Source organism: Tenebrio molitor, chromosome 5 (assembly GCF_963966145.1).
Source record: "Tenebrio molitor chromosome 5, icTenMoli1.1, whole genome shotgun sequence".
Lineage (NCBI taxonomy): Eukaryota > Metazoa > Arthropoda > Insecta > Coleoptera > Tenebrionidae > Tenebrio > Tenebrio molitor.
In genome coordinates this window covers 332,185-356,238 of record NC_091050.1, presented here as the reverse complement: position 1 = coordinate 356,238, position 24,054 = coordinate 332,185, and the positions used below count along the sequence as shown (strand labels likewise).

Here is a 24,054-nt window from a genome sequence, read left to right as displayed (position 1 = left end):
ATACATATTAAGATATTTTTAATTTGTTTTTAATGACTATTGTGTTAGAAATTTGTATTATTATTATTATTATTATGTTTAGTTTGCGTGCCCCCGGTCGGCAATGACCGTCAACCCGTTCACATTAAACTTTTCACCTGAGCAGGTATAGTTCAAAGTCAAAGTGGGCTTGGGCTTGATTTATGGCCATTTTTGCAACAATATCGTTTTTATCCGCCGCCCGTACGGAGCAATAGGTAGGTACCTTTAAAAGCCTCGCCAATAAATCACTATAAAAGCAAGCAATTCGCTTTTTCCTGCAAAATAATATCGCCAGATAATTGTCTTGTGGTCATCTCGCGCATCTCGAACGAGCGTTAATTTAAAAAGCAAACGTGCAATACTCTTTTTTCGTCTTCCGTCCATACATCATCGTCGCAAGCTGGACGGCAGCAAGCTAAAACGCGATGCGTGAGTGGATATCAGTGCGTAGGGCAAAGTGACGTTTGGCCCCAATTGACATTTAACTCGTGTGCACTAAATGTCCGGACACTTAGTACCGTGACCAGTTTATAGTCGACGCCAACATATGCACCACATACAAGATATAATGAACAAGTGGTTTTTAATTTTATTCATAAATTATGAAACCTAATATGCTGCGCGGTCATGGCTCCAATAGGTAATGATCTACCTAAGAATCTAAATCAATTTATACAATTCAACTCGGTTCCTAATACAGGAAAAGGCGTAATGAGGAAATAAACAATATCAGAGGCGAAGCGAACTCACTACACCGCGATGTACTCAACACAGATTTTTCCTTCACCATCAGAAATATTTCTTTCTGACAATTTTCAAGAAAAGCTATCTCGATCATTTCAGGTAGGTCTCGGAGCTACGCCAAGGACCATAACTTATCGAAACCGATGCTACCAGATTATTCTTCGCAGTTTACAGAAACAATCTTCAATCTGCAGTGTTCTTGTTAGAATACATTTTTTTAAACAAAACAAGATGACATTGTAAGTGTCTTCCTGAAAGGTGTAAGAGATGGATTTTGAAATAATTCTATTTACACGGTAATAAATTTTATTATTACTTGATTTATATCATCCGTAATTGATAAATTCGATCTGAACAATAATTTCACGTTAAAATATTGTGTCAATTATTGTATTATGCTCGTACCAAAGTTAAAGTAATAAACTTCTAAAATTTTTTACTTGGATGAAGAAATCAGCTGTTGTGGTAGAGATCATGATTATTGTAACCAAGCGTCAAATGACTCTAATGCGAGCAAATCTATTGAAATTTATCTATTAGTATAACGAGGTGCAACAATTTAATTTGCATAATTTTCACTACTTGATATTGCAATGAAAACGAGTCTTGCTATATATAAAAAGGTGATTCCAAAGCAAGTTGCAGGGATTTCCGGATGATAAAAGCAACAAGTGAATCACCAATTCCACATAAATAATTTTGCACTTCGTCACAGCAACAAACACTATTGTTAACATGTTCAAAATAGGACCGTTCAGTTTAATCAAATTAATCCGCAGATAGAAGGAACAAATTAAGCGAACCACAATCTAAATTTATTCATCATATTCATAAGTTAACTCTGAAAAAAGTGTGCAGGTTTAACATTTGAAATTATCGATCTAACATGACAGGTGATAAAAATTTCAAAGGTCAAATTTGGTTTTTTCTATATTCGCAAAAACAACAAGTGTCGCTTTGTTTACAGAGATGGACTAGTGTGAGTTTTGGCAACGATCAATTAATTATTATTTTCAATGTCTTTCGATGGGTTCCTAGTCGGAAAAATATTTTTTTGGGACCCAGTTAATTGGAAAAAGAATCTGAAAGGTCAATTAATCTAGCATTGCCTTGGTTAAAAGTGTTTATTGGCAGAGCCCCTTTCAATTTGCTCCTCCACCTTGGACCGTTTTTGACACAATTTTCGAGTTAGCGCGGTCGTTCGGTACACAAAAAAGTGTTTGCCTCGGAAAAAAATTATGAGCGGGTTGTTTGATTGAAAGGCAAATCTTCTGGAATTACAGCTGAAAAATTCCGATCCTCCTATTATGTAACGAGGTGCCAGTAGATCTGTCGAAGCGATACCGACAGCTTCTCGGAAAAAATGTTAAATCCCGGATAAATAATCGGGGGGCAAATCGCGACCTGTCTGGGGGCGTCGGAGCCCCTCGGGTCTTCCGTCTAATTTCTAATATAAATAAAAGTCAAGAGTGCCTCGAAAAGCTATAAGTTTTCACAGTGGAAGTAAACAAACGCCAACATATTTGAGCTCTAGGAGTGTTCAAGGTCTAATCAAGGTAATCAGGAATTTTATAAAACGTTTTCGTTAACGGTTTAAAAATTACGAAATAATCTTAATGAGATTAGCGTTGACAGTGCGTAGGATTCCACTTTATCTAGATCTAGGTCACTCGCGCTCCCACAGGGACCCCTTCCGGAAGGCTCCCGAAATCGCGCCCCAATTAGCCCTAATTAGCACCACACATGAGTTATGTTCGCGATTTCTTGCGCCAAGCGTACCGTGAATTAATTACTATGTTTTTACGGTGGATTATTAAATTGCGTAGAGGCCGGCCGAATAAACGATTTTAATTGCCGACATGTCGGAAAAAATTGGATAACGGAAAGTTGCCCCCCGACAAAAATTTCTTTTCTAATCAGACACCATGGCTAATTATTATTAGTGTCGAAATTTTTCGCTGGTTAGCACACCGTAATGAGAGCGCTAAATTCGCCCATCCCAATTGGGCCTTCTGGTAGCACCCATCGAACCCATTCTATCGGGGTACCAACCGTTTAGAATGTTTACGCGATAACCATCTCTCGTACTTGCTCTTATGCTGGCTGTTATTATCTCGAAATTTCATGTCATTAATTTTTTTCTTTTTCACCGATTTATTTTACCAAGGGAAAGCATACCTAGTATGCAGTAGCATCAACCTGCAATTTGCGCTCTGCGGATCTCCCCGCGCATCGCGCTTCTTGCCCCGATCTGAGCACTATCGAAAACTTTTAGATCCAACTTAACCGTACTTCTTGTCGCCTTCTAAATTGTGATTATCGCGGAGTGAGCATAAAATTGCTGGCCCGTTTTTACGACCACCGACGTGCACATCGCGCATATTAATCAAGCTCGAAGCTTTTAAGATTGCTAATTCCGAAATTAATTAACTAAAATCGCGGCTAACTAAACTTCACGCCGATCCTAATTTAGCTGTGTAACTCTCAGCCTTAATGCTCGATTGTTAAAATAACAATAATCAAGTGAAATGTGAGAAATAATTATCTTAACCGCAACACACAAGTTCAAATAAGGTCTAATTGCGCAACGCGCCGTGCAGTTAAACGGCGGTGATTATATTGTTATTAATGTTGTATTTGGAATTTTTTTATTTGAAACTAATTAAAAATTGAAAGACAACAAACAACGTAGAACTGAAAGAAAATCAAATGAAGGTAAGAAAAACGAGAAGTTCGTGATAGCAACAATAAAAAATTAACAATAAATCGGCGATGTGTGGATCTGTGGGAAAAATAAATAAAAACAATTTTATGATTTACAAGACTAAAAAATGGTAATTGATGTTAGATAATAATATTTACGATACAGAAATTAATAGTCCTAGACTGGACAGTTATAAAGTGATAAAAGTCTTTAGTGGTAGGTAACACAAAAAGTACATATAAAAATAAACAGCTAATAGCTTTGCGAAACTGTATAATCATCTTTAAACTAGATAAGACAGCAAGGAAAGATGAATAGAGGAAAATAACAAAAGTTGGTAGGAAGGAAAAGTATAAACAGAGAAGAAGTTGATTTTTAATTTTTAATTAAAGTCGAGAGTCGTTGGTCCCAAGGCAATGTTTAACTACTCGTATATCGTCTTCAGGAAAAATAATGCATTTCCAATTTTAGGAGAAATTAAATTAGTATTTAATAAATATCCAAGGATAAATAAAAAGTAGATAAATAATTAATCCATAACAAAAAATCAAAATTCAAATAAGCAAACAATACTCAGTGTGAAGAAAGTTAACCTAAATATTATACAACAAAAAAGAATCACGAAAATTATACAGAAATGAAAAGTTAATATACCTAATAATAATAACTAAAAACTACTCTGCTAATACCAATAAAATTTTTGATGGAAACTGTCAGAAAAAGTAGGACAAGTCTTATTTAGCTTACCTATTTAGCTACAATTGAGTTGAGTAAACCGGGCTTACTATGATAAATAAATAAATATTATAATATGTAGTAACCATGGAAAGAGTAAACCGACTTACATTAGCGAAAAAACATTGTCCCACTTCTTTCTGTCCGCCACTGTAACAATATGTATATTTTGAAACAATTTTTATTTCCTAATAAAACTAATTACAAAATACATGTAACGAACGTTCAAAATATTCATGGCATGTGACCTGGTGCTTGCTCTCGTTGCCGTTAAAGTGTGGCGTAGCTTAATCAAACGTCATTTATTCAATATCCGGCGAAGAAGCAGTGGTGTTTTGTGGAAAACAATCATTTTTAGAAATAACCAATAAGAACTTATACTGCTTAATTTACAGTCAATCGCTGATCAAAGTGAGGTTATGCATCTGAATGAAATGTCATCTAAAAAGTCGATCTGCGTTTGTAAATCAAGAAAGAAAGAGAGAAGACCACGTCCTGCTTGACTAATTTTTTTTATTCACCACTATTTATGTATAGTTTTTAAATAAGCAGATACAGTTTAAATTTAGGTGATATACTCGTAGTAATTTTATGATTATGACGAAGCATTATGATTTTTACGTCTGCTCGTTTGCTGCGTTTGCTTTCTCCAATTTTTGGTAGATACAAAATGGAACCATTGGATTTGCATACTACCATTTTTCCAGTCCACCCATCATGCCCATGCCCGGGGCCCTGCACGGGCGCCTAAACTCGGCGACAACCCAGAACCTACATCTTCTACAGTAAAAAAAACAGCCCGGTGTCGGACCACCTGTCTGCTGGTGGCCGTGACGGGGCCCCCGAATAACCGCGACCTGCCACGTTATTATCGTGTGCACGGTACATTAATTAGACTTTATCGAAAGACCAAATCTAAAGCCCCCGTGTATGAAGGTTTAAGCTCTTTCGATTGGTGGTTACCGGAAAAAGGAGGAAAAAGACACCGTAACGGCACCGACGACGCTAATTGCCTTCCTTCCTCGTCGCTTCATTGACAGTGTTGTGACCGTGGCTGTTGAATCTGACCGACGACCAACAAGAAATCTTCAATCATTCTTTTAATTGATAGCTTTGGAAGATTACGTAATTTGCAGATGCGAAAATTTCAAAATTGAAGATGATTGATGATGGTCGCTTTTTTGTAGGTGTGAACGGATAAAGTGTGCTCTTAATGATGTCACTTGGTGTGTGTTCATAGGTCTGATGGTGAAGCAATTTACTCAAAATTTATAGGCGATGGTCCATTTCGGGTCTAGATGTTACAATAAAACACACTCAAGTACACACAAAATTTTATCTTAATCGGAGTATCTGTCCAAAAATTTGTTAAACGTACCTATATTCACTCTATTCTAAATGTTTACTGACACTCTTATACACTAATCCACGTAAATTGCACTCCTGACTAAAATCTGTCTTGGACTTCTCAGCTGGTAACAGTTAATCGGACCACCTGTAACAAACAAAAGAAAATTAATTTTGATGTAAACTACTGTTAAGTCGTTTTGCAGTTATAACTGACTTTCAGTTTTAATTCGCTGTATTCTTTTAATGAACTTAATTCTTAACTTATGAACTGACTAAAATTAAATAATAGTACTTAACAATGAGAACTTTTATTTTACAACTTGATAATCGTTTCACTAAACAAAGACATCTCTATTAAATTCGTAATAAATTATTTTTAAGTAGATTACAACCAACTCTTCACACTAAAAACAAAATAAAAAAACTGTTATGTTGAAAATTGGAAACAGCATTAGAAGGTGTTTTAGCAATTTAAGTGAATTTTCTTTGACTGAATAGATGTCAATTTTTTTAAATCTAAATTGTTGAATAAATATTTATCAGTTTTGAAATGAAATTTGATAATGCAATGATATCAAAACGGAAAAAAAAGCAAAAATAGAGAGGAAACAAGATTTATGTGATGGTTTCGACAGTAATCTGATTTAAACCTCATTGAAAATATTTGGAAAAAAAAGAATAAAAAAGCCCTGGGTCGGAATCGAACAAGTAGAGCTTATTTCATCGAGATGTACATGGGGAGGAGTTAGAAAACTGCGCGAAGAAAATAGAGGGGGGTAGCCCAGTGGCGTACCTCTTTAATACATTGTTACATTTTCTTCAGACATTCAAACTTACTTATACATGTTTTTTTTTTAATTTTAAATTAAATAATTACTTTAAAATTCCACTCGAAACATCAAAGAAACTTTCGTTCGTTAATTCTAAAAGGAACTGGATTTTGCAAAAGATCATTGCTGAATGAATAACATTTGTATGTGTCAAATATGGAACAAACGCACGCACTGGGCCACTTGTCCACAAATCTTTTTGACGCTTATTAATTAGAATTCAGTTAAATAGAAACTACGAGTATAAACAAACTTTAAACATATTATTTACTTATTGTAAGAACTACGAGTATGAGTTAATTTAAAAGTGATTGTTACTACAAGCAAAACATACATAATTCTTAATAATTAAATAAATAGTTATTTGAGAATCTTACATTATTAACATTATTTTTATCGAGTCTTATACCGGGTGTATTATGAAAAACCTTTGGTGCTATAACTTCCTTATTTTTTATCCAATTTTAACAAATGATACGTCAAACAAAATCGTTTTAGAAACACTATAGCCCGACATGCGATCATTTTTTTTAACATTATATTTTTTGACAGAGCGCAGCTAACTTTGTTTTTTTAAATTGCACTGTATATTTTTTTATCTTTATTCTAATAGATGTTTATCTTCTGAATACACAAACACTAAAATAAAAAATCAAAAATTTGTTTTTATTAAAAAAAAAAAAGAAATTCCAAAAATCAAGTAACCATAACTTTACTACTTATAGCAAATGTTTGAAATTACCTCCATTCTCTCTAAGGCACATTCGACACCCATTGCGGCGTTTAATAAAAATTCTGGTGGTATTTGTTCACATACTGCTACGATTCTTTTCATTAAATCATCTCTGTTATCAGACGGAGTCAAATAGATATTATCTTGAATGTAGCTGTCTTACTATAGTCACTTTGCAAAATTAGAATGCACTTTTATTACTGTTTAATGTGACTGCTTGATTTAAAAAAAAATACATCATTTTTTAATTTCTTCTTTTTGTTTCTATGCATGAGCATGGTTGTTTACATTTTCATATTTAAAATAAAAAATCTCTATAAAACTGAGCAAAAAAAGTTAATAGTGCCATTTGAAAAAAAAAGTTGACTATTATTTGTCAAACACAAAACTCAAGAACAAATATTGGATCAATTGAAATTGTAGCCCATTTAAAACAATTTTGTTTGACATATCATTTATTAAAATCTAATAAAAAGTAAGGAAGTTATAGCACCAAAAGTTTTTCATAATACACCCGGTACCTATATTTTAAATGCAAGTATATATACAGGGTGGTCCAACACTTACCATTTTTGCGATTACGCGGTTTCTAATTATCGAAAAAATTTTACGCTTGGCTGGGAAGAGACACACATTATGGAGCTATAAGCCTGTCCCATTATTTTATTTATTATCAATTGGGTTTCGCGTCAAGAGGCGATAAAGTGAAATTAATCAAAATTCAAAAAAAAAAAATTAATCTAAATAGGTTCAAACTAATACAGAAAACAGAAATCTGAAAATAAAAAAAATTAAAACGCATCACATTGCCGATTTATTTGCAATTAAAGGTGCCGTACAACTGACAGGAATTTATGACGCAGTTACACTAAGTGCCTAATCACAAACCAAACCAGAAGTAAAATTTACAATTCCCCATCGCCAAACTGCAGGTACTTATCCTGTCAGGGCCGAACTCGACTATTTTACGCCTAGCAATTTCGGCAAACATTCTGAAGAAATTTTCAAATAAATTACGTAATGAAGTTGAAATTATTCAATATTCAGTTTTCTAAAATATCTATTTTTCATTTAAAGAAAAATCCTTTATTTGCTGCGAATCGTTTCTATCATAAACTGGAATTTCACCAGTACTGACCTGAAAAATGGTTTCGGGGGAGCCGACAGCCCTGCGTCAAAAAGATTTATTGGGGGGCCATCACATTACGAGTTGTCCTATTCAGCTCTACCATAAACGGTCTTGGATTCCAGCTTTCTTTAACTTGATATTTGATCGCAATTTTCACTATTACCTAATTATAATTCAAAGTCGGAAGTGGATCAATCAAAAAGGTGAGGAGTTCTGTAACTAGTAGAGAAAAAAAAAGCTTTCAATATTTGGACCAATTTGATATTAAATCGCTATAAAGTTAGCTCCATCACAAAAATTTAATTGAAAAAAATTGATCATGCTCAATCATAGAATATTAATTGTAGATTGCGCCTACCGAGTTACAGAATTTTTGGACAATTATTAAACGTGTAATCGCAAAAATGGTAAGTGTTGGACCACCCTGTATAGGACGTTTCATCCGTAGATTGAAAATGAGAAAAAATAGAACTTTGTGCCTTCCAACCAAAATATTCATACATGAGGCTAACTCGTGTCAGGTGGGTTGCAGCATTATCATATTGAAGTTGAAGCATTATCATTGTGGATCTCCTTATTAAGTAGTTATTTAGAAGTAATCATTACCGTAATTATGACTATAATTACTAATCGTTCTATTAACCATTATCCATCCTTAGCAACAGACTAATTAACAAGCACAGGAACCATATGAACCTTAGTCAAGAAACAGCTATAATGAATAATGATATCAACTGTGAGGAACATAGTTTTTAAGATGGTTAGATGTACTTTATTCTAAACTGTCCTGAATTATCATCACCTGTTAACAAGAATTATAACAAAATAAATCATGTGGGTAAAATGTACCTAAATAAAATAGGACCTATAACCCTGCCTTGAGAAAACGCCTAAGTAACTCTAATAAACTCGGTTATAGACTAGATTCAGTTTTAGTTTTTGTGACGTAATCACTGATACTCCCATTAAAATGACTACTATTTTCTGTATAGTAAATGTTTGTGTTTATTTCATTATTATTTAAAACATGATACCTTTCAATTAATTCGTTGCTAATATTATACATATATTTATAATATTCATGATTTATTATAGCACGGATACATCTTTAGTCTTATGCAAGATCATACTTTAATAATAATAAGATGAAAATCAGAGCTAAAAATTGTTGAATTCGTTTTCATTAATTTCAAACTTGTTTTTGGCTCAGATCGTCTCCAACCTTCTTGGGTGTCCTTTTTGGGCCGGTCGAATTTTTTCCTTCCATCGCAGATTGGACAAAACATTTTTTTTTCTATTTTATTATAATAATTTGAACGGCGTGTAATCTATCTCCATTAGACATTTGATTGCGTCTGATACCATATAATTTAGTGCATTAGTAAATTTTTTGATGTGTGTGTGTATCATTACGATCGATTATCACATTACTCTGAACGGTCACGTCATGATCCGACGTTTCGTCCGCCTAACAATAAATTAAATAAAAGTGAAATGAATTAATGAGGGAACGCGATGCGTACAAGTAACTAAATATAGTACGATGGGCGCACACGACCGATTATTGAATTAATGCAGTTCGCATTGAAAGCTCTCCAATTAAAGGAAGGAAGAGTAAATATCGTGTGTTTCACTAGAATAACTCTATTATTTTCCGTTATCGGAGATCTAAATAACCGTGGAGGACACAGCACTTCGCTAATTGCGCTTTTATTGCGTGTTGGCCGGGAAAAAATACACACACCGAACAGATACCACAAGATAGAAACGGAGTCTTATTCGCGGAATGATGGCGTGCAGGTGCCCAATTCACCTGGCCTCTTCTGCATTTCGGATTCGAAGAGGTGCTTAATCTCCGATTAATAAAAACTACGGTTGTCGGCTAGGTTTAGATGGTTCTTATCGCTCGTACTAACGGGTTCTGCCGTTTGTACAGTTTGCTAGATGCACAAAGATAACAGCAGTACCAGAACAATTCGTTCCGAGCAGATTTATTGCATTTAGCTTTGTTAATTATTTGAGATTTAAATTTAAACCATTTATGCGTACACACAATTGGGTACCAATCAAGTCAGATGGAAATAGACAACAAATGAGTTTCATCACACGAGGGTGGTTCATAAGTTACTTGAAAGGAAAATGTGTAGAATTTTGTGTATGTAGCCACCCATTCAAGTTCCTCATTGTTCTTCCGAACGTTAGTACCAGTAAAGTACATTTTCGCGTCGATTGATATCAAAATATCCCCATTTGAGTGGTCTTTAGAATTACATATAAAGTGTGCGTTCTCCTTTATGGCAAATCTGGCAAACAGAAGATTGCATTATCGTTAAGATGAGACATCAAACAATGAACCCTTCTTACGTAAAACGACTAAAGATATTGAGAACATTGAAAATTGAACAATTCAAAAAGAATTTTCAGCTTGGTAAACTTGAAGGCTTCCCCAAGCTCCCAAGGACGTTATCCGAAATTTGAATGCACCATCCCAAATGGTTGTAAGTGATATAACATCCTTTTAAACATTATGACAACTGACAAAACAATAAAAAAGTCTTCAGAAGGTACTCTAATTTTTTTATGCGAACTTGTGACGTTATTTTGACTAGATCTACCCAAATCCGAGAGAGATTACCCATCATTTCAAGGACACCTGTACATGGTAGGTAAATTAAGATTTTTTTTATTTTTTCCAAACACTGATTCCATTTTTAGTTTAATCACAAATAAAAATCATCGATCAGAATTACATCTGACCCGCCGAATATCGCCACATCTAATTAAATTAATTTAGATTGTAAAATTTGAAGATTATTGAATTACATATTGCTGTTATAATAAAACCAAATTTCAATTCTTTGTTTTATTTTATTTATATATGTATTTCTGTATAATAACATTATAAAAACAATTTTTTGCAACATTCAAAATATGTATCCTCCAAGAGACAATTTGCCAATACATGTCGTACCTCCATAACTGCCATGCCATGGATGTTAGGTAGGTACTATTGATAATTATTAATTTTCGACAGTACCGGAGACATTTGATAATATGTATAATAATCAATCATTTTGAAACTACGTACATAGATAATACGTAAGAATACTTCACCTAGAACCTAATTTGACCTTTGAATAAATCCGTATACGAGTAATTTTATTGTTTTTTATAATGAAAAAAAATTAATTTATAAGATAAATAAATAAACATTTAAGTGGTTAATTTGTTCAGTTCTATGTTTCTGTTTAACAAAATTATTTTTTTTTTGTATGAATTATATAAAAAAAATCTGGTATAAAAACGTCTCTTCTGTTTATTTAAGTAGTACCAAACTAAATAATTAGACAATATTGCATTAACAAAAAGTTGATTTATATCAGAATGAGTTAGTTAATTAACAATTACTCAGAAATTCTTCCGAATTTTTTATTGTCGTGTTTTCAACATTCCCAGAGCCGTTAATCAAATCTGGAAGAACTGTTTGCTTTAAATCTATTTTACATGCCATTACCGGTAGAAAATTAATTTCGTCTTAATTTGCAATTACTCTTTTCGCCTCCAACCAAACAACAATGTTGCATTGTTTACACTTATAATCGACAAACAATCCCTCAGCAAAAATCGTGTTTCGCCGAGTTAGTGGATGTCTTAAGCCGAGTTTAACACATCCCGCCGAGTAGGATGCTCCATGGCAGATGAGTGCGGATTCAATCTTGTCATGCATGACACGAGTCAGTTATTATTATTATATTCCGCATATCGTCCACCCTTTAACAGAGAACGTATTATTAAAATGTCTTTAGCGAAACATTTGTGACCGTCACCGTGACGAAACGTCGTAATTCCGTTATGCCAACGCGAACCAACACCATTGGTGGGTTGATGAAAGCGCGAATAGCAATGGTGAAGCTTTACGGTGGATGATTTCAAGCTCTAATGGTTCGCCCACAAAAGAAAAAATTTTCGCGTTGACGCGGCGGCCGAAAAGCAAGTCCCTGATTAGACCATCCCTATCAATACCTTTCAAATATTCTCTGTTTTAACTTTTTCTGAATTTTTTTGTTGTCTTTGTGTTGTTCGGTAATTAACTTCCCTCATCACATCGTAATATCATTTTAATCTAGGGGCGTAGCCAACTATGCAGAGTCCAGGCTATTAAAACTACGTAATGAAGTACTCACTAAACTTGCTTAAATTTATTTTATCTTAATTGGTACCCCGCGGTACCCGAAAGACACCTTGCCTCGTTAAATAGCAATGACCGCCATTGCATGACCGTAATAAATTAGGTGTAATTAGCTGTTATTATTTTTAAAATGAAAATGTACTTTTGCCGGACAAACCGTTTCATTTCCTCCTTATGAAACATTTCCAATTTGGCTCAAAATGTCTAATTTCGACTGAATTGAAATATTTTGTTTGCAAATGATCAGACTTTAATACATATTGGTCCACACATTTATTAAATACATATAAGCTAAAATGCTGGTAAGCTTTTTGCATAAATTACTAATTTTAAAACTATACTTCCATTATCCTGTAAATGAGTTTAATTAAAATCTTTTATCATAACATTACTCGTCAATCTGGAAATCAAATTTTAATTGATATCTACGTTTATTTCAATCTGCTGACGGAATATTAGAGTGGATATTATTTTAATCCAATTGTTGGCAATCAGATCAGAAATTTTCAAAAATGAAATCATTTCTGTTTTCATTCAAAACTGTATTTTTAACATGCGGTGGAAAATTCGCACAATTCGTCAGAACGACAGTAATTTGATCTTCCTGAATAACAATAGTTACTGATACATAAGTAATAATACCTAATGCTAATAATAAAATTGCGATCTATAAAAAGAAATTTTAAAAAAATAATCAGACAAATTACTTTCAATTTAAGTTGGAAAAAGTTGAAATATGTAGATACCTAATAATATAGACAGTATCTAATAAAATAAAGAGAGCAAAATGTATGCACTTATTATGATGATATAATTTTGTAGCAAAAAAATTACAGAAATTAAATACAACATTGTTAACATAATGACTAAAAAGCCAACTTTTATTACTAAAATATTAAAATGAATGTTTTCTTGACTATTCATTTCCAAGAAAAACGAGTTCATCGTTGTTTAAACAGTAAAGAAAGAGTTTTGTCCTCCGTAAACACCGAAAATAATAATAATCAGAGTTTTTACTATCTTAACCCTCCACTACCCGGCGGCACGGCAATTTTGCCGGAGTACATACACTATTACGGATAATACTATCAAGTAATAGTGCAGTGCTTATCAACATAATTACCGGCGTCTCGCCTCCACATTTTGACTTCTTTGTGTTTTATGTTCTGTGTCAATGTTAAGGAATTTCCTCACGATATGACATGAGTATAATAATATGTATACCTTTTTGAATATCAACCACCAATGTGTTCTCTAAGTCCAGAATTTTTAAATTTTTAAAAAGAAATTGCGGTACTATTCCCGTTGCTGAAATTATGAGTGGTAAAATCGAAATTTTTTCTAAACACCAAAGATTTCTCATAGCAACGGAGAGTTCTAGATATTCATTAATTTTTGTATTATACAGGGTGTTTTCGAAGTTGAGGCGTTCCTTTTAACATGTGATAGTATGCGTTGTTCTAAAGAATTTTAGCCAAAATCACCTTAGTAAAATGTGTACGGCAATGAAGATACAATAAGTTAATTTTTTTGAAATTTTTGAAACCGGTACTGCTCAAATTTGCGCTGATTTGTTAGAAATTGGAATTGACAAAAAAAAAATCAAATGAGCATGGACGTTAATCAAAACTACTGTCAGAGTTGTCATCTAATTCGTCGAAATGGCTTTATTATTAGGAAAATAATGAGCTCACAGATATGTTGCAAATGCATGGGCAATGTTATCACGTTATCAGAATGCATCTGCAGCGTCCAGAGAGTATTGTAAAGCGATTTCCGGAAAGACCATTCTGGGCCAGGTTAGTTTATTAATCTAGTACAGCGGAGAAATGGACAGGACCGGACTTAAAATTTTAGAAAACAATAAAAATATACAATCAATTATCTCCGTTAATACAAACATTTTACTAAGAAGATTTTGGCTAAAATTCTTAAAAATAATGTGTAGTACCTCGTGTTACAAGGAACGCGTCAACTTCGAGAACACCCTGTATATCTGTGTTATATTGTGTGAATTTCGAACAGCTATATCTAAAAGATATGCTTGCTTTTGTTGTTTATTTAAAATAATAATGTCTGGTCTGTTATGCTGAATATGAATGTCAGTTAAAACTGTACGATCAAAATATAATTTGTAATTGTCATTTTCCAAACAACTTTCTGGTTTATAAATATAATGTGGTCGTGTATCCTTTAATAAGTAAATATTTAATAACTAAATAGGTATTATTAAAATTTTACTGAACGAACAAAACATTAACGAGATAATGCACAACCTTATAATTACAGGAATAAACGGAATAAGAGGTGCTATTACCAGTTCATTTGGTTTTTTTAAACTAGGTATGTATGTGCATTTGTTATATCCCACGTTTTCAAAAATCTACTTGATAGGGTTCCTAATGAGACAGTGCATCATCCTGTAGAAAGTGTACGTAATATTTAAAGCCAGAGTGTGGAGAAATTGGACAAATTCGGAAATTTTATTTTTGTTGAATGTTGTCTTAGGCATGCAAAAAATGAACTTGTTAGAGAGATAATATTAGAAGTCAAGAATAAAATAACATTAATAATACAGAATCATTTTTTTTTAATTAAAAAATATTTTTAGATACCTATGTATTAAAAATATTTTAAGAAAATCGAATAAACGAATTAAAACTTGCAAAAAAAAAAGAAAAATTGTAAATTACTTAGGTACTCAAATGTAGTAAAATGCTGCTTGAAGAATTCGATTTTCTTAAGGTGATTATGTATGTAGTTGGATTTAATACCAACCTTATGCTACTTTTAACCGGACACTATTGTACGATCAGCAATTACTTTTGCCATTATCCTATTTATTACCATTTCTAAAAATTTTGAAACTCTTCCAAACCACCGTCAATCTGCCAAACCGGATTTGCGATCAGACTTGAGCGCGTTTTTTGTTTTCTTCTTTTTCAAAGTATTTAATTGATCTATATCTCATCGATAAGATCTATACGGGTTAGCACTCGAGGCAAAATCTGACCGTCAAAGAAACTCGTCTAGGTCCGTATATGGAATGAATCAGTCAGGCCAAAGATTCACAAAAAACCTCCACAAAACCAGTAATTTTTAATTATAATTTAACATAGATGTAAAAATTATCCACAACCCGTAATAAAATAATTGCTGTCAGCTCGGACAATTCCGTGATCCACTACAGTGGTCATCGTGTATTTTTTCTCTATGACTGGAGAGGTGAAGTGACATAATTTAATTGCAAAAATAAAAATGAACAAGAGGTGCGAAGAATGGTATTGATGTAACCATCACGATCAACACTTTTGCATGTTTACAAGTGTATCAATTTATTTATTATTAACAATAATTCAGTAAGAGGTTTTTCCGTGTTGTCATCTAATATGGAATAATTTTCTTCGTCGCCTAATCTGTGCAATTGAGAATTATTAGAACAGACTAATTGAAGAGCAAAAAAAAAATCGCCAGCAACCAGCAAGGCCACCTTGAGCCGGCAATTATTTTTAATAATAATTAAATTTATTAACCTTGAAAGATAAGACTTAATAAGATGTCTCACTTATTGTTAGCGGCGATTCCCATAGAGCGGCGCACACCTCTGTCACCGCTTCCTCCGAAGGAATAAAATAATGATGGCTGTCCCTCGATGGAAGCCGTGTACAGAAGCAAACAATCACGTAACACTAAAATAATTCCACGAGCAAACAAACAATGCTATTCGAGTCGGCCGCATGGGGGGACGGGGACTACGCCACTGCATTGTTGTGTGGGCGGACCTTTACGCCGCTCCCGGCCGAGGTCTTCGTGCCACGAAACACGGCCCCAACACACGCAACCAACGAACCGGGATTACGTTGTTCAGAATCTGGAAACCTCGCTCATTAGTTCTGCACCTATGAGTCGGCACGTCGAGATCGCACACCGGAACCACTCCGGGACACTGGATTCGACGGCGGAGACGGCACCGGCACCGCTTCCGGCCGGGGAGGTGCCGGAAGCGGATGGCCGGTAAGGAGGCGATGGCCAGAGACATTCTTTGTTTGGACTTTTTCGGATCAAGTCAACTTGCGACACCGGATTTAAACGAAGCGAAAGTGAACAATATTGAAAACTTTGACTTTAGATTTTTTTCAATTTTTTTTTATTACTTGTTGGTATCAATGTAAAACGACAGATTTGAATTTATTGAAATATTTAGATCAACACTTCCAAGCAGGTATGTGTTACTTTACTTGACAAAGTTGATGGACCCTTAAGACCCAATACCACTTGATTGATCTGTCTAAGATTATGTCAGCAAAGAATATATCTAAAAAAATGTATAGAACTAAAAATACACAGAAATGCTGAAATTGTGTAAATTCTAAAATCCTTGAATACCTACCTACTTTGATAACAAGCTTCTCAGAAGAATCAGCTCAATGTCACGCAGTTACTATGGAATCTGTTCCAACTAAATTAATTGTATAATCGTGTCAAGAACATTTTATTAGTTTTTCTGAATAAAATGGTCAATTCTGCCGGGTCAAATATTTTTAATTATCGAGTTTTCAGTAAAATCTTCGTTAAGACTTTGTACCTAACATTCTCAAGAAGTTACAAAGCACATGTATACGTTGCGGAGTACAGCTTTATTAAGTTTATAATCAATTAGAGTCATTTACAATCTCTAATGTGCAAAAGTGCTCATTAACATATTTCAATTTAGAATTAGATTTATGATACATTGAGCCTCCTTATGTGGGTAACCTTTAGATGCACTTACCATAACCGTACAAAAAAGCAGTGTGAACAATTTTGAATGTTCCTATTTTTTCCACCAACTTCCTTAACAACATTCAATCTAAAAAATTAATTAAATGTAAAATTATGTTAATGCCGACTTTAAAGTTTGAAAAAATCGAGGAATTGGGCCGCCATTACTACCGTTTCTGCAACTACCTTATGCAAATGCAAAGAGTATAATTGTGTAAGTGGAGTTGTACGACAGATAATAATAAAAGTAAACAGCGGGGAACCTTGCGGAATGTGTCAGTTATTATTTAATCGGTAACGACCAACAAAGGAAACGGGAATAAATCGCCCAAAATAGCTTATTAATTGTTGAAATGTCCAAGTTCAATCCTCGGCACAGAAACAAATATCGCGATATACGAAAAATTGTAACTGTGACGGCAGAAAAGGAGATAGCGACGCATACAGAGTGTTGCATGTCGGTGCCACTGGCATCGATAAAAATTATTTATAGAAAATAATTACAAGCTCCAACTATTTGTTCCTTAAATATTTATAATTGCAAATTTATGCTAAGCAGCTACATTTATTACTACCTATGCAATTAAGTCAACATCTGGTAAGGTTACGGCGTGCGTGGTGTGTCGCGGAGGATTCAGAAAAAGCGTTGACGATGTGACTATTCCCCGGACTAACCGGAGTACCATTTCGATTTGCTCGACGGTTTCTTGGCGAGCATCTAATCGCCTCTATCTGATTAGGCCGTAAAGGACGATGAAATTATTAATTTCATTTCTTCATCACGCCGGTCGTTTATCCTTATTTACATATAAAACGCCCGGATTATTGTTATTTATTTACCTATCCTCCAGTTCCAACGCCATTCCTATTCAATTCTGTCATTTACAGCCATCATTCCCACTCTCGTAATTTAACCGTTGCATAAGACCGTGATAACGACTAATCACGACGGAATTATCTCCTCGTCCAGGAATTCTTGTCGAGGGAAAACCACTTTTCCACTCGGACAGCGAACTGTCCCGCTAGGAGATTAATGGACGTTCGAGTAGCAGACGCTGTAAAAAATTTATGTTTGTCTTTTTTTTATCATGATATGACAATGCTGTACTCCCGAACAAGACAATAAATAATTGATCGCCGTTTATTTTTGCATGCGACTTTGTTTTTGCCCTGACAATTGCTTAATTAGGACAACATATTTCATCGGGTCGGAACCTCGATTCCGGTGAAGAATGCTATAGAGTCGCACCTTCTCGGAATTGCAAGACCTGGAACTGAGCGTGTGCTCGGCAACCTTCTGGGAAGCTCCTAATGTCGTTTGGCTGGGTTTACGGCAAAAGGAAAGGCGCTTGAAGAGATAAAAAAATTAATGGAAAAGGAACAGTGGTGGTGACGGGAACAACTGATTTTTAAGATGTAAAAAGGAACCTGCGGAATTCAAAAAACAAAATGAAAAATCTAATTAAAGCGTGATATGGCGAGCGCCTTTCCTTCGATTAAATTATAATTATTATTTTTTAGAAAAATTGGTATACCTACAGAAATACAGAAAATTAGAAACATTATTTAGTACATACTCGTTGAATAATTAAGAATGGATAAGGACGAGGAAAATTAAATAACAAATATAAATATTATGCAGATTACGAAAAATTAATTGAGATTAGGAAAAGTGTATATTAAAAAAATGAGAAAGAAAGGAAAGAAAAATATAGCACGATAATAAAAAAAGGGAAGAATTAAATTAAATTGAAAAAGGCAGTAAATGTTGAGTAGATGAGGCACTCAAATGAAAAAGCTAATACATACTGGTATGTATATTTGATAAGAGTTCGCATTTCTGTATTGCTTTATTAAAATTTCTTATTGTCGGTCAATAAAATAGAAAAATAGTATCTGGAGAAATGCATGATTTTTCCTGGGGTGTAATTTGTAGTCAAAGCGAAACCCGAGAGTTAGAAAACACCCAGGAAGATTAAAAACAAAAAACAGTAGTTTCTTAATATCTAATTTATTGCCATTTTAATTAACACTTACTAATTCTAAAATTATATTAGTAGTCTGATGCATTGAAAACAACCTCTTGACAACCGTGAAAATTTATGTAAACAAGTTTGTTTACGGTAAAGGAAAGACGTCGAAGACAGAAGAACCGGAAGAAATGACTGAAGCAGCAAATACTGCCGTTTCAGTTTCCTACTAGGTACATAGGGAATAATTTGTTATTTTTGTCATGACTTTTGTACCTTAGAAACTGACTTCTATTTTCGGGCGTGACAAAACTTTAAAGTAACTGCATTTCAATATGTGTTAAAATAAATGAATCTCCTACATGTTATTGATCTCAACTTTAAAAAAATATATTTACATGTCTTGGTAACTTTCATTTCATTTATTCAGTTTTAACATGGTTTTTAACAAAACTATTTATTCTTAAACAGGCAGAATAACCTAATTATATAAAACTACAAAAAAAAAGAGAGAAACGACATAAAAGTTGTTTACAAACAAATTAAACGAAAGTAAAATGAAATTTTGAAATAAACAAACTGAAAAAACTAAAAATGCAGAAAACCAGATACAGCTGTTTTGAAAAACTTTGCAAAACGCTGACGGTACACTTTTTGTTCGTTTAAGGCTTCAACACCGACGCCTAAAATAGATTAATTATTTTCTCCGTTGAGACAACTTTCTACAAAAAAATATTGTTGATCGCCGTCTCGAAAACTTCCAAATTTGTCACCGCACGTCAAAACCTACCCTGGGGCCTTTAGTACCAACATATGGCGTCGTCCTATCGGTAGATCGATCGAAAACAAATTTTTGCCCATTAGAAAAAATCTAAATCAACATTGAATTAATTAATCTCCTTTCATTTTTATTCAAATTGAGATCAGTTGTTTGATTAGGAGGCGACAAAAACGCGTCTGGTAGTCGATGACATACGCACGTATTTTCTTTATTAAATTATTTCGATATCGATTAAAAATAACACCTGATGGTGTTATCCTCTCCAGGATTCAGCGCAACTTCTAGTACCTACCATAAACTCGAAGTGGATTCACAAGCCTCCGAAAAACGGAAGATGCATTTTCGGAGGGCAAGGGAGTGGAAAGAGCTAATAAGACAGCCGTCTCACGTTGATTTCTATAAGTCGAACTCTTAAAGTGGATCTGTCAATTTATCAATGGACCCATCAAACCTGCTAAGTACTTTCCATTTGTCTGTTAGCTGGTGTCCATCACATGGCGAGCAATCAATAACCATCCAAGGAGCCTTCTTTAATTACGCATTCGATTGTTTGTTACAAATGACTGTGCAGCTATTCAGATGACCCTGATGATAACGCCAAACAAACGTCCCGGTGATGGTCCAACTCCATATCGGATTGTTACACAATGGTATACAGGATGTCCGCGCAAGGTGCGCTAACCAACAGACTCAAAGTGACGCTCGTTAGCTTTGGTTACCAAAAAAAAAAAAAAAACCATTTGAACCAATCTTGGACTGGTACTACCACAATTTGTGACCACGTGTGTTGTAATTTTGTGTATACAGGAACGCACGAAAAAATCCGCAACCCAGTAAAGTTGCGTCGAAAGTCTACAGAATGCAGTAGCAGTTTGGAGCTGGTGGCGGTTATCGCGAGTTGGATCTCGGCTACTGGCCGATGTAGTCCCATCTCCACGATCCATTCAATGGCTTGCCAACAATGTAATGGTATTATGCTGAGTTATGAGCTACTTGGACCGCCACGTCTCTTATCTCAGCCGTGGTACCTACACTATGGTACCACAATGAGAGACGCTCCCATGGTCCCGATGAGAAGAGATGATCGACTTTTCTGGCCTGCGGCTCTCGCTGGTCGATGAATGGGAGAAGCGGTGAATAATCGGATGGGTGTTGTTGTATTGTAATGGGACTAGTTCGGTAGTTAGCGTTTAGTGGCTTAAATGAAATGGTTACGTTTGTAAGTAATTGCGGGCATCTGTCAAGTCGTCATAAGTGGCCTTTCAGGATTGTGGGATTTTTTCAGCAGAGGGCCGCCTCAATTGAGATTAATTTCAGCCGTTAAGGGGGGCTGGAGTGGAGCCATTTACATGTCTGTTAGCGACTGTTTCTTTAACTGGATTAAAGATTCGTTATTGACACAATTTGTAAATGATCAAGCCCGACAACAGCAAAGAAAAGTATGTATATGATTTCCGCATAATTTATCCTGACGAAAAGTATCTGGCTACATGGGTAAAATTTCTTCGTTCCCTAGAGGAAGAATTATAAATTATGTATTATTGTAGGTTAAGTTTTATATGAATACTAGGTGTGACCAGCGCTTGTTGATGCATTGAAATCACCAATTTGACAATGGGAGTTATCGGAGATTTGGGCTCTGCTATCTTAAGCTAGTGTGACACGGTACTAAATTTCACAGAAAATTTAGTAGGTACCTAGTAAATTTTCGAGAAAATTTAAAATACCGTGTCATACACAAAATAACCAAATAAATTTACCAGTACAGTAGACTCCCGAACGAACGGAAATTTTATATCCGCCGTTTTAACCGAAACAATCTAGACGAAAGTCCGTATTATCCGGAATTTGCACGTGCACTTCTTGGGATTAATAAAAATTTCGTTTTTGTGGGAATTAACTTCCGAATCTCATTTCAGTTCTAACGGAAATGCATTTTAAGGTTTATTTGTTCAGGTTAAAGTTGACATCACCATGAGCAACATAATAAAGCGTAAACGTGTTACTAGTGTTCAGGCAAAATTAACTGCCATTACGTCTTGATAAAGAAGAGTCATTGCAAAGTAGCATTGCCAAAAATTATTTTGTTGGTAAAGAGCCATCAAATTAATTTGTAATCGAGTTATCCATGGATTTGAATCCGTATGTCTTTTCTATTGATATGCCCAGATCTAACCTATGTTTTAAGCTGTGTTTTTTGTTCAAGAAACGACATACGATTACAAATTAATTTGATCGCTCGATAAGCACTGTTTCCGAATGGAAAAAAATCACACAAAAAAAATGAACAGTGCTGTATACATTTACAAATATATATGGTTTGCTATACTTTTTTCTTAAAACAAAAAAGATGTACGGGCGCGAATACCAATCTGAATCACCCGGTATAGACATGGACTTTTAATGTGAAAACTGAATAATTTTTTCACTCTCATAAGTACAGAATGAGAAGCTATACCAACAGGTACTGATTTACTTGACAAATGACCGGATTACATGATTAGCTAAGATTTTGAAATGTTTGTCTCCGAGGTGGAAGATTTATTGGCATTTTTATAGGCGGATACACGAGTAACACTCAATTAAAGATAAAGTTATGCAAATAGTGGACATTCATAAAAGTAAAAATTGCTAAGTATCCAGTAAATATCAAAGGAGAGTGTAACGTCTCTCCTGATTACCTCGTCGGTGTTCATTAGCAACAGGATCTGGCGCTAAGAAATCGCTTTTTCTTAGTAGAACTTCCTCGCGAGCCAGCGAAACAAATAATTTATCTCGACGGAAGATAATTAGTCCGAGGATATATACAAGAGTGCCCTGAGTAATTGTTAAAATAAATTAACACACAGTGGTGTTGTGTACATATGCGTGCTTCGACCGATTTAACAAGAATAAACGTGTGTGATTTGGGCGGGATTGATATTGTTTCGGATCCGTTCTTATCGTTTTGGAATCGCAAGTCGGAATGGCGCAATGAAAACATTCCATTTCTCACAGGAACTGTTCGAACTAGGACATTAAGAAATTGCCAATAAGGCGAAAAATGACGAGATTTACCGTAGCGAGATCAACACCGTTCCCATCGCAGAGAATCCGTCGACGTTCCCAATCAGACTGAATGAATATGAAAGAGACGGAATCAATTGGAATTGAATTATAAATAAGTAACAACAAACGTCGAGCCGGATTTGTACGAGGCTGTTTAGCATTTTAAGCAGGAAAAATTTGAAGGCAAGAAAGCCTTCCTGGTCGGCGCTTCGATTTTCATTTTTTGCCAGGCCGATCCGAACAGGTATGTATCCGTTCAAGATCGAAAAAAAATTTTGATGTGAATATATAAAGTGGAACGGATGCTCGATAATAATAATTAGATACTTATGAAGTATGTACATGACTGGTTCAATAAATTAGTTGCAACAGCGGCTTAACTGCTAAGTTGGGATTTTATTGTTCGCCAGTTGTTGCTCCAACTTTCCTGGCGGGAACCGATGAGAACTACCCAAAATGTATGAAATATAATTTTTAGGCACCCTTAATTTTACGTACTCCCAAGCGGACGAAAAGTAACTCTTTTTCGGAGGCATTTTTCTGACCCTGGACCGTGGCGCCATCTGTTGGTCTGTTTCGTAAGTTAACAACGAAACCGACAAAACCGAGTAAAAAAATTGATTATTTCCGACCAATAAGATAGGACCGATGAGAACTACCCACAATGTAGGTACGCACGATACCTACTCGTGAAAACACAAAAATAAAAATAGTTGTTTTTACATTACCTAAGTGCGTGAAGTGAGGTCTTTTACGCCGAGACCCAGGTCGAGGCAGTAAAACCCTTTGAATGCACAAAAAACATCTTCACGCACGAAATATAAACAATGTTTTTTCTATAGGTAAGTAATTGCTTTCAAAACTAAATTTTAAAATTCAAATTTTTGAAGGAAATCTGAAGTATCAACGCAGTGACCATGTTGCTAGGTAACTAATAGAAAACAGTGTGTGAAGTGAAAAACAGAAAAGCTTATGTGTGCGAAATCGCATTTCATACACTGTTATGTATGGTTTCTATAGTTTCAAACTTAACAACAGTGTAAACAAAATTGTATGTAA

At 34.6% G+C, this 24,054-nt stretch overlaps 1 long non-coding RNA gene across 2 annotated transcripts; it reads right to left on the bottom strand.

The window, feature by feature from the left end:
- Positions 1-5,526: 5,526 nt before the first annotated feature.
- Positions 5,527-23,658, bottom strand: LOC138130714 (uncharacterized). 2 transcript variants are annotated; one of them, XR_011159632.1, is made up of 3 exons: positions 20,399-23,658; positions 20,240-20,343; positions 5,527-5,699 (listed from the first exon to the last, which is right to left on the bottom strand). It is a non-coding gene; the product is annotated as an uncharacterized lncRNA (long non-coding RNA). The 2 variants fall into 2 exon arrangements; XR_011159633.1 differs by lacking the exons at positions 20,240-20,343; positions 20,399-23,658 and adding an exon at positions 16,001-16,573.
- Between the last annotated feature and the right edge of the window lie 396 nt (positions 23,659-24,054).